Genomic DNA, 9206 nt, shown 5'->3' with positions numbered 1-9206 from the left:
GACAGTTTTACTTCTTCTTTTCCAATTTGGATGCCTTTTATTTCTTCTTGTCTGATAGCTATGGCTAGCACTTCCAGTACTATATCAAACAGGAGTGGTGAAAGTGGGCAGACCTGTCTTATTCCTGTTCTTAGGGGAAATGACTTTAGTATTTGAAGGGAGATATTTTAAAACAACTTTTTAATCAATATAAAATGCCATTTATCAGATATACTCTGTTATAATTTATTTTTATTTTAAAGAAATTAACAAAGTTTGAGCTTTAGCTGCTTCCTTGAGGGACAATACATGGCTTATAATCAAAAGCAATTTACAATCTGGCTACAACAATTTAAATTTTGAACCACAGAATAAATATCCAAGACTAGTTCTGTAGTCTAATTAGACTTTTCTAATTTGTGATGTCACAGAAAATAATTTAATTAGGTTCAACATATGAATTTGACACTTTTATAGATCAAAAACTGTTGAGTAGAGGCAATTTTGTATGGTTCAACTGTAAATTTTCTAGTTACTATAAAGGTCCAATTGTAATATGAGGTGCTTTTATTTGTTAAAAAAAATATCCTTCTATCATGGACACAGGCCATAGGGTGGTGGAGGCCTGGGGCAGAGGGTAGGAGTAGGCTATAAGGAGTCAATGGGAGGAAAAAAGGGGACATATGTAATACTTTCAACAATAAAGATTTTTTTAAATTATTCTTCTAAAAATGTTTATTAAGTTATTGAAAACCCTCTCAATTTTTAGAAAGCTCTTTAGTTATTTTGAACATCAGAGGGAAAGACACATTTGCCTAAACTTATCTCAGCCAATGGCTACTTTGGGTGTTTTTCATGGTTACCTGGTTGAATCAGTTTGTTTTTTAAATTAAAAAAAAAAAAAGGTTAACAGATGTAATAATTATTCCAAAGGACTTGATCCCATAACATAAATGTTCAATTTTATTTTGTTTTATTTTATTTTTTATTTTTTTATACAAATGTACTTTATTCTGAAAAACAGAGCAATGAACATACTTTATGATCCTTGCTTTTCTGAGGGCATTTAGACAGTGAAATGGCAAAGAACATCAAACACGTTAAATACAATGGCAAACTTTTGTTTTAAAGCTGTTAAGGTACAAATATAAAAACTATGAATCACAGAGCACTGAATTTTCAAGAGTAAAATCATACCAAAACCGTGATAAGTTTTCGCTGATGTCACAGGTGAGCAGGTGGTCTGGCAGGTCACTGCTGGTGCCCTGCACAGCCAGCACGTGCGGGGCCAACGGGAAGGGCACGTTGCTCAGAAGCTCGGCCATGACGAGCTGTTTTCCAGAGGCTGGCCTGCCTTGGTTTCCGCCCCAGGGCCTGCCACAGTCACAATGGATGAGTTTTCTTTGCCAGTCGGTTGTTTTATTTTTATTTATTTAATTGTGATGAAATATACATAAGATAAAATATAGCATCTTAGCTATTTTAAGATGTACAGTTCAGTGGCATTAAATATATTCACATTGTTGTACAACCATCACCACTATCCTCTCCAGAACAGTTTTCATTTTGTAAAAGTTGAAACTCTGTAACCTTTTAAATTATGACTCCTTATTCCCCCTTCCCCTAAGCCCTAGCCAACTACCATTTTTTCTATCTCTGAATTTGACCATTATAAGTACCTCGTATAAGTGGATTCATACAGTATTTGTCCTTTTGTCACTGGTTTATTTCATGTAGCAAAATGCCCTCAAGGTTCATCCATTATAGCATGTGTCAGAATTTTCTTCTTCTTTTAAGGCTGAATAATATGAGAGAGGGAGAGAGGGAGAGGGGGAGGAGAGAGAGAGAGAGAGAGAGAGAGAGAGAGAGAGAGAGAGAGAGAGAGAGAAAGTTGTATGTATGAATATACCGAATATACCACATTTTGTTTAGCCATTTTACCCATCAATGAACATTTGGGTTACTTCCACCTTATGGCTACTGTGAATAATGTTATGAATATGGGTGTGCAGATATCTCTTTTTGACCTGTTTTTAATTCTTTTTGTTTACCCCCAGAAGTGGGATTGCTGGATCATATGGTAATTTTTGAGGAACGTCCATGCTATTTTCCACATTATCTGTACGAGTTTATATTCCCACCAGCAGTGCAAAAGGGTTCCACTTTCCCCACGTCCTTTCCAACATTTATGATTTTATGAGGATTTTTCTTATAGCAGCCATCCTAATAGGTGTAAGGTGGTCAATTTTATTTTGAACAAGATTTTTAAAGCATACTTTAAATGGTTACTTTACAAGATCACAAATATACATCTTTGAAAAGATTGTGAGGAAAAAACTATTATTTAATAAACAGGTGCCCATGGTTTATATTAAATTGATAATGACAGCACAAATCCTAAATTTAAAAATTAACAGAAGACGATGTGCTCTGAAAACTGTACTTGAGGAATCGAAAGATGGCTCCATGAAGAAAATTACACCAATGTCAGTTGCTCATAAATGTGAATAAAACTGTTTCATGAAATGTGTGAGTGAAAAAAGGCAATCTTTCTAAATGAATATTTATGCATATAATTTTAAATATGCATGCTATCTAAATTATCAGTAGGCAATTGCCTGCTTTTATTATATCTCAAAAGTGTATATATTCAAATCGGCCAAAAATTTGGCTTAAAAGTTTATATGTTCAAAACAGCCAAAAATATCAGATCCACTTATATTGGGGGCCACCTTCTACTCAAGTGTGTATAGGATATGATATTTAACAGTTCTCGAAGCATTGTTGCTGTCTCTCTCTTTGCTGAAGGAAACAGCCTGTACTCAACTAAGTACAGATCAGACACAATGTCTGATAAAGTTGAATTTGAAAATGACTAAATTTTTAAGGGAAAACTACATAAAAAGGTCATATGCCAGGCCTTAGGAGTCTGACTATGACAGTATCACAAGATAATTCTTCTGTGGGCACAGCACATCAGTATCCTAACCATGCGATCATGCAATGAGTAGAGTGGTGGAGTGGGGGTGGTCCTGGACAGAAATGGGGCCAGTGTGTGCAAGGCCACCTCAGAAGCCTCCGGGCACCACGGGGCTGGACAGGGAACAAGAAAAGATCAGTTACACAGACAGGGCCCTTTATGTTTCAGGAGCTGATTAACCTCTGAAATAGGTGCAGACAGAGGTTGCAGAGTATGCTGCAGAACAAAACAAAATAAAAAAACCACATGCAAAACAATATGTTTGGTTCAACAAACAAGTGTGAGTGCCAGCTATACTAGTATAGCAGGGCTTTTGTTAAAGGCAAGGCATTTAAGGTTAACAGGATGCAGTCACACAGAGAGATGATGATGATGATGATGATGGCACCAATTTCACGGAGCACTGACCATGTGCCAGGCACATTCCTAAGCAGTTTGTGTGAATCAAGTCAAGTAATTCTCACAGCAATCCTCACCACAACCTGTGAAACCCTGTGTGATCTGGTCTGAGGCTCCCTCTGACTTCATTTCCTAGCACTCTGCTATCCCCATTGGCCAGTCCTCTTTAGCCACACTGGTTTTGGGTTCCCTGACCACATCAAGGACATTCCATCTTCAGAGCCTTAGCACTTCTTGGTCCCTCCGTCTGGTATTCTCTTTCCCAAGACATCTGCAAGGCTCACTTATCAGTTTCTCAGGCCTCTCTTCAAGTGCGACTGTATCAGAGAAAGCTTCCCTCAGCGCTGTATATAGAACAGCACATCCCCTGCCACCTGCAGTGGACACAGTGATGCACTGCACTCACCCCCTTCAGGACCAAAGCACCAATTCCCCCAGGTGCTGGAAGTGATGGCAATTGACAACTTGTTCACAGTTCTCTCTAGGAATTACCTCGGCTGAAGAGAACCACCTTCCTAGAGGCATGTCCCCTGGCCAATGAAAGCGGGGTATAAATGTCCAACACCCTTGCCCCAACTGGGGTCAATCCTTAAAGGTCCTCTCAGCTTCAGAGCTTCCCATGGTGTCAGCTGAGGCCTCTACCCTCCTGTGCCTTCTGATCCCACAGGTGTTCATTGTGAAAGCATTCTCTAAGGAGTCTCTATCCCAGAATCTGCTTCCTGAGAAACCAACCTACCACTTCCCCGTCATTCTCCTTTTCCCCTACCCTGCTTTATTCTTCTACAGTAACTTAGCACATCTGAACATATTGCACATTGATTTGCATATGTTTCTCTAGCCCTCTGTATGTTAACTCCATGAAGGCTGGGATTTATGTTGTTCACTGCTGTATCTTTAGGGTACATGGAGTAGCACTTAGCACAAAGTAGGAGCTCAAGAAACATTTGTTGAATAAATGAATGGATGGATAAATTCACAAACACCACTAGGAGATAGATATTGTTGTTGTTGTTGGCATTCTACAGAGGAGGAAGCCAAGGTTCAGAAAGGTTAAGTAACTTGTCCAAGGTCACACAGATAATGATTGGTAAAGTCAGTAGAAAGACTTGTAAATGAATGTAGACAGTAAGACATTGCAAGTTGTGCTAAGGAAACTAGAAGCAAGCCAAATAAAAAGACACACTGTAGGGCATAGTTAAGGGAGAAACAGGAAAAGTATTTTTTTCTGCATCGAAATTTGGAAAGATGTGAAACTTACTTTTAAAAAGTTAAGAAAGCAAAAAAGAAGCATTTCACCACCCTGATGAATGGCTAAATATTCTGGACTCCGAGTAAGAACAATCAATGCCCAACCTAACCCTTTATTCAGGCCCAAAACCATCCAACATTATGTGTTTCCACTAAATTTTCTGTTTTTCCCTAAACCATCAGTTACTTACCTTTTAACTAAGATTTGGATTGAAATAGATTAATAATCAAATGTGTGTAATTGCCTATGTTCATGGCTGTTCCAAGGTAGCAGGGACGCAGTGGGGATAAGCAAGGAGAACAGTCTCTTGTCATATTCACTGAGAATTTAATGATACCAACTGCTAATAGCTGACAAGGCTGTGAAAAGTGGATCATTTTTATGATAAAATTATATCTTTAGACAACTGAATAGTTGCTTAGAAAAATACCATTTCTTTGTCTTTTTTATTTTTTCTTGTAAGAAGAAAAGATTTATAAAAAGAAACCAAAAACATGTCCTAAGTCTCTGTCACACAGAGAAGTAGTAGAAAGTCACTCTAATTTTTGGAAGCAAAATAAGGAATAATAAGGACCTGAGTGAATAAAATGTTGGGGATGGAGGTGGGATTAGGCGGGGGGGGGGGGGGGGGGAGCACTGGTTAAAGAAAGTTGGGTGTCCTCCAGACAAGAGAAAATCTTGACTTTCTTCTTCTCAACAAAGAAACAAGTAGTTGTCACTCTGACCTTGTAGGAATATTTCAAAGATCATAAGTAAAAAAATTACTATAAAGAAATGTGAAACCATAGAAGAAAATCAAAGAAGAGCACATGACTTTTGGTGGCTTGCAAAAGAAAAGATAAAGGAAGCATGGAGACAAAATGAGCTATACCAGAGAGTTAGAAAAAATATAATGCTCTTACAAGTCTATCAAAGGGAATAAAACCATGAAAGAGAAGTGTACTACTACATAGGAGAGAAAGAGTTGAGATGACAACCCAATTAAAACACATAACAGACCACACTGCAAACTGAAAACTCTTGTGCTCATTAGAAATGTGTACCACAGTATATGATTCTGTAATTATTGAGATCTCAGGGTTCGTCATCAGGGAACTGAATTCAATGTAATTAAACTTTGCTCCTCCACTGTGTCTCTTCACCAAAGATTAGTTTGGAGCTGAGCTAGCTTCTGATTAGAAACATTGGGCATGTGAGTCTGGAAACCACACCAAAGCCAGAAACCAAAAGGCACCCAGCTTTGTCCCAGTCCCTTCCAGAGGCTACCTCCCACCTCCACAGAGCCCCCACCTCCCTACACAGACATTCCCAGGCAGGATGACCCTGGGCCTCTTCCTTACTCTTCCATTTCGTAACTGCTTATTGAGTGCCTTCCTACTAAGTGCCCTGCACTGTGCTAGTCCTTGAACAAAACAAACAACGTTGCTGCCTAATCTGGAATCCCATGGCAATAGACATTAATTAGATAATCATACAAAGATTATATTAGAAATCATCATGAATACTAAAGGAGAACTGTGAGACTGTGCCGCGTGGGCTCAATCCAGCCTGTCAGGTCAGGGGTATGCAGGTCTGCACTTAGAACTGAAGGACAAGCAGTAAGAGCCAGAGCTGAGGGGGTGTGGCTTGGAAAAGAATATTTCAGGCAGAGGAAACAGCCATTGCAAAGGCCCTGAGGCAGATGGGATGTAGTACAGCTGAGACTACAAGAAGGCCAGAGTGCCATAGCTAGAAGGAAAGTGCCACAACAGAGGGGCGGAGAGGTAAATGGGGGCTCAGGGTTTTGTGGGTATTTTAAGGAATTGTGTCTACTCCAAGAATGGTCAGCAAGGGTTTTTAAAGGGATCGGGGAGTTTGGCATGCCAGATATTTTTATCTATTCCGTTAAGTGGAGCCAGGACCAATTGGGACTCAGTGCAAAATAAAAACGAGGGTCCCCTTGTTAAAAAATTGTTAAGAACTTCAAGGCTGTGATAGCAGAGCCTTAAACCAAGCATAGGGCCCTGCTAAGGCGGCCCAGGTTGGAACAGCCCCTGAGTCCCTGGGGTTATTTTGGTCTTGGTTGAGTCAAGATGGCTCTGTGATGGGTCTTCAGCCTTTGGTTAGGTCTACTCTGAGCTCTATGAGAAAGCAAGGTGGTCCCCTCACCATGCATTTTAAAAATACCATGCATGGTTTCTGGTCTTCATATTCTTGACACTAATCAATAAAAAGAAGGAGAAGTTTAACTGAGTAAACATATGAGAAGCCCAATCAAGCTATGGAAACCTGGTTGTGTGGTCTTTAAAGCTAATACAACTCATTCATCTGTCTTTAGAGCATAGAATGGGGGGGAGGGGGGGTAAGTGAGGCTCCCAAGGTGCAAAATTTAAGGAGGCACTTACTCTCCAGGTTGTGTGAGCCCAGGGCAAGCACCTAAGATTGGATGCCTCCTTAAAGCTTGTGTCCTCAGTCTGGCTTGCCTCACCCTACTCCCAGGGCCATTCAGCAGAATGTGTGTGAATCTGCGGACTCTTTCTAAGACAAGCTGGCAGCAAGACACCCAAGGCCAGGAAAGAGTGAAGGCCTGAAGGTGAGTAGGAGAAGAGGTCATCTTTAGGCTGTAACACTTTCTCAAATCCAGTGACAATGGAGCTCTTCTCCTGCCAACTATGGACAAGTAAGCTTGAGCCAGTTAATGATCTGGGACCCCACAGGTACCTTTGTCACGCTGAACTCTGCCCCCTGCAGTGACCTGTGTGGGCTCTGGTCAGTCAGGAACAGTTTGGCTGACATACTTGTCTAGGAATTCAGACAGACAGTTGCTGATATGAAAACAGCCTCACCTGTGTTATCTCAGCTTTGTCTCAACAACGCTACATTCATTTCAATCAAATCTCAACAACACACAGGCTCCCACTATTTTATGTGAAGAGAAATAAAATGGTGATTCTGTTCAACCCATCCTCCTTTCTTTTTCCATGGCCTGCCATCTCACCACTCATCTTCTCCGACCTTCCTCTTACTTGCTCTTCCAGTCCCCTAACGTAAGCTTGTTCACACCCAGCAGTGACCATTGCAAAGCGTTGACTGTGGTTTTGTTTGCGGCCAGGTCAAAGCCCTGCAGGTCCCATCAGAGGCTGGCTGGGTACAATGATCACAGTTCTGCAAAGTTTAGGCTGTCTTCATAGAGCAGTGTGACCCTGGAACCCTGTCTGATTTTGTCTTTCTTCTATCACTTTGCCTAAATTTTTGGTCCCCTTCTGCCTTGAAAAGTGCAATTATCCCACAGCGCCTGATTTCCCTGGTAGAGAATGGAGCGGCCGTTATTAATTTGTCCTCACGTTAATATACTGCATTTCCTTTCATCTTTATTACCCATCTAGATCTTCCTCAGAGGTCTTGTTTACATAAAACAGGACTCTTGGATGCAGAAAGTGCTTAATGAGTCTCAGCCTAACCACTACAGAGCAAACACCGTGCACTCCCCCTTTATAATTATGAATCATTTGACAGTATTAAAAAACGTCTTCAGCAAATGGTGCCAGGTAGCTTTTTTCTAGATTTTTTTTTATTACTATAAAGATCAGCCATAAACTAAATTATGAGCTTGGTCCATGACATTTTGGCATTAAGCTCTAACAGTAATAGGAACTGTGCTCATATTACAGGCTTGAACAATTTGGCTCTTCTTATTCTCACAAGTCCCTTCCTCCCTCCCTCCCTTCCTTTCTTACTTTCCTTCTGTCCTTCCTCCCTCCCTTTCTCCTCCCGCCTTTCCTTCCCTTCTTCCCTCCTTCCTTCTTGTTTTAACCATTTCCACACATTTGGAGCACTACACAGAGAAATAAGACTTCAGAGGCATCAGCCCCCTCAATCCTACTCAGCCTTTTTCCTCACCAAAGGATCTCTGCTGCAGTACATTAATGGCAGAGCCTAAATTGCTGACCAGTGAATTGCCCTCTAACTGAGACTGTATTCTGAATAAAGTGCTGGGAGCAAGTAGTTCAGTTCGAATAAGTAGTCATTGAGCACCTGTCATTGTTTTAAGTGTTGATGAAAATCAGAGAGTGGGAGCAATTAATTTTGTCTTGGTGGATTGAGAAAGCATATGGCGTTCAGCAGATATTTGATCTGGACTTTGAAGGATGACTAGGAATTTGCTATCCAGATAAGGAGAAAAGACATGTCAGAAAGAAAGTCCAGGATAATAAAGACATGGAAGTGCGAAAACACACCAGGGATTGGTTTACAGGGATTCTAGGAAGGCATGACTGAATTGGAAGACGAAACTGGGAGGAATAGATGGCTTGTGAAGGGACTTAGGCAGGGGTCCTCAAACTTTTTAAACAGGGGGCCAGTTCACTGTCCCTCAGACCGTTGGAGGGCTGGACTATAGTTTAAAAAAAAAACTATGAACAAATTCCTATGCACACTGCACATATCTTATTTTGAAGTAAAAAAACAAAACGGGAACAAATACAATATTTGTATTTGCATGTGGCCCATGGGCCGTAGTTTGAGGACCCTGGACTTAGGTATATACTAGAGGCCCGTTGCAGAAATATTCCTGCAAGAATAGGGGGCTTCCTGCAGCTGGAGTGAAGCAGAGAAGGGAGC

General features: G+C 40.7%; 1 pseudogene across 1 annotated transcript; it reads right to left on the bottom strand.

Annotated features, from left to right (window-relative positions):
• Positions 1-1133: 1133 nt before the first annotated feature.
• LOC308530966 (UBAP1-MVB12-associated (UMA)-domain containing protein 1-like) lies at positions 1134-1393 on the bottom strand (annotated as a pseudogene). The gene has a single exon. The product of its transcript is annotated as a UBAP1-MVB12-associated (UMA)-domain containing protein 1-like (transcript).
• Between the last annotated feature and the right edge of the window lie 7813 nt (positions 1394-9206).

The sequence above is a fragment of the Myotis nattereri genome (assembly GCF_964212035.1).
Source record: "Myotis nattereri genome assembly, chromosome: 1".
Lineage (NCBI taxonomy): Eukaryota > Metazoa > Chordata > Mammalia > Chiroptera > Vespertilionidae > Myotis > Myotis nattereri.
This window is presented reverse-complemented; position numbering and strand designations above follow the sequence as displayed.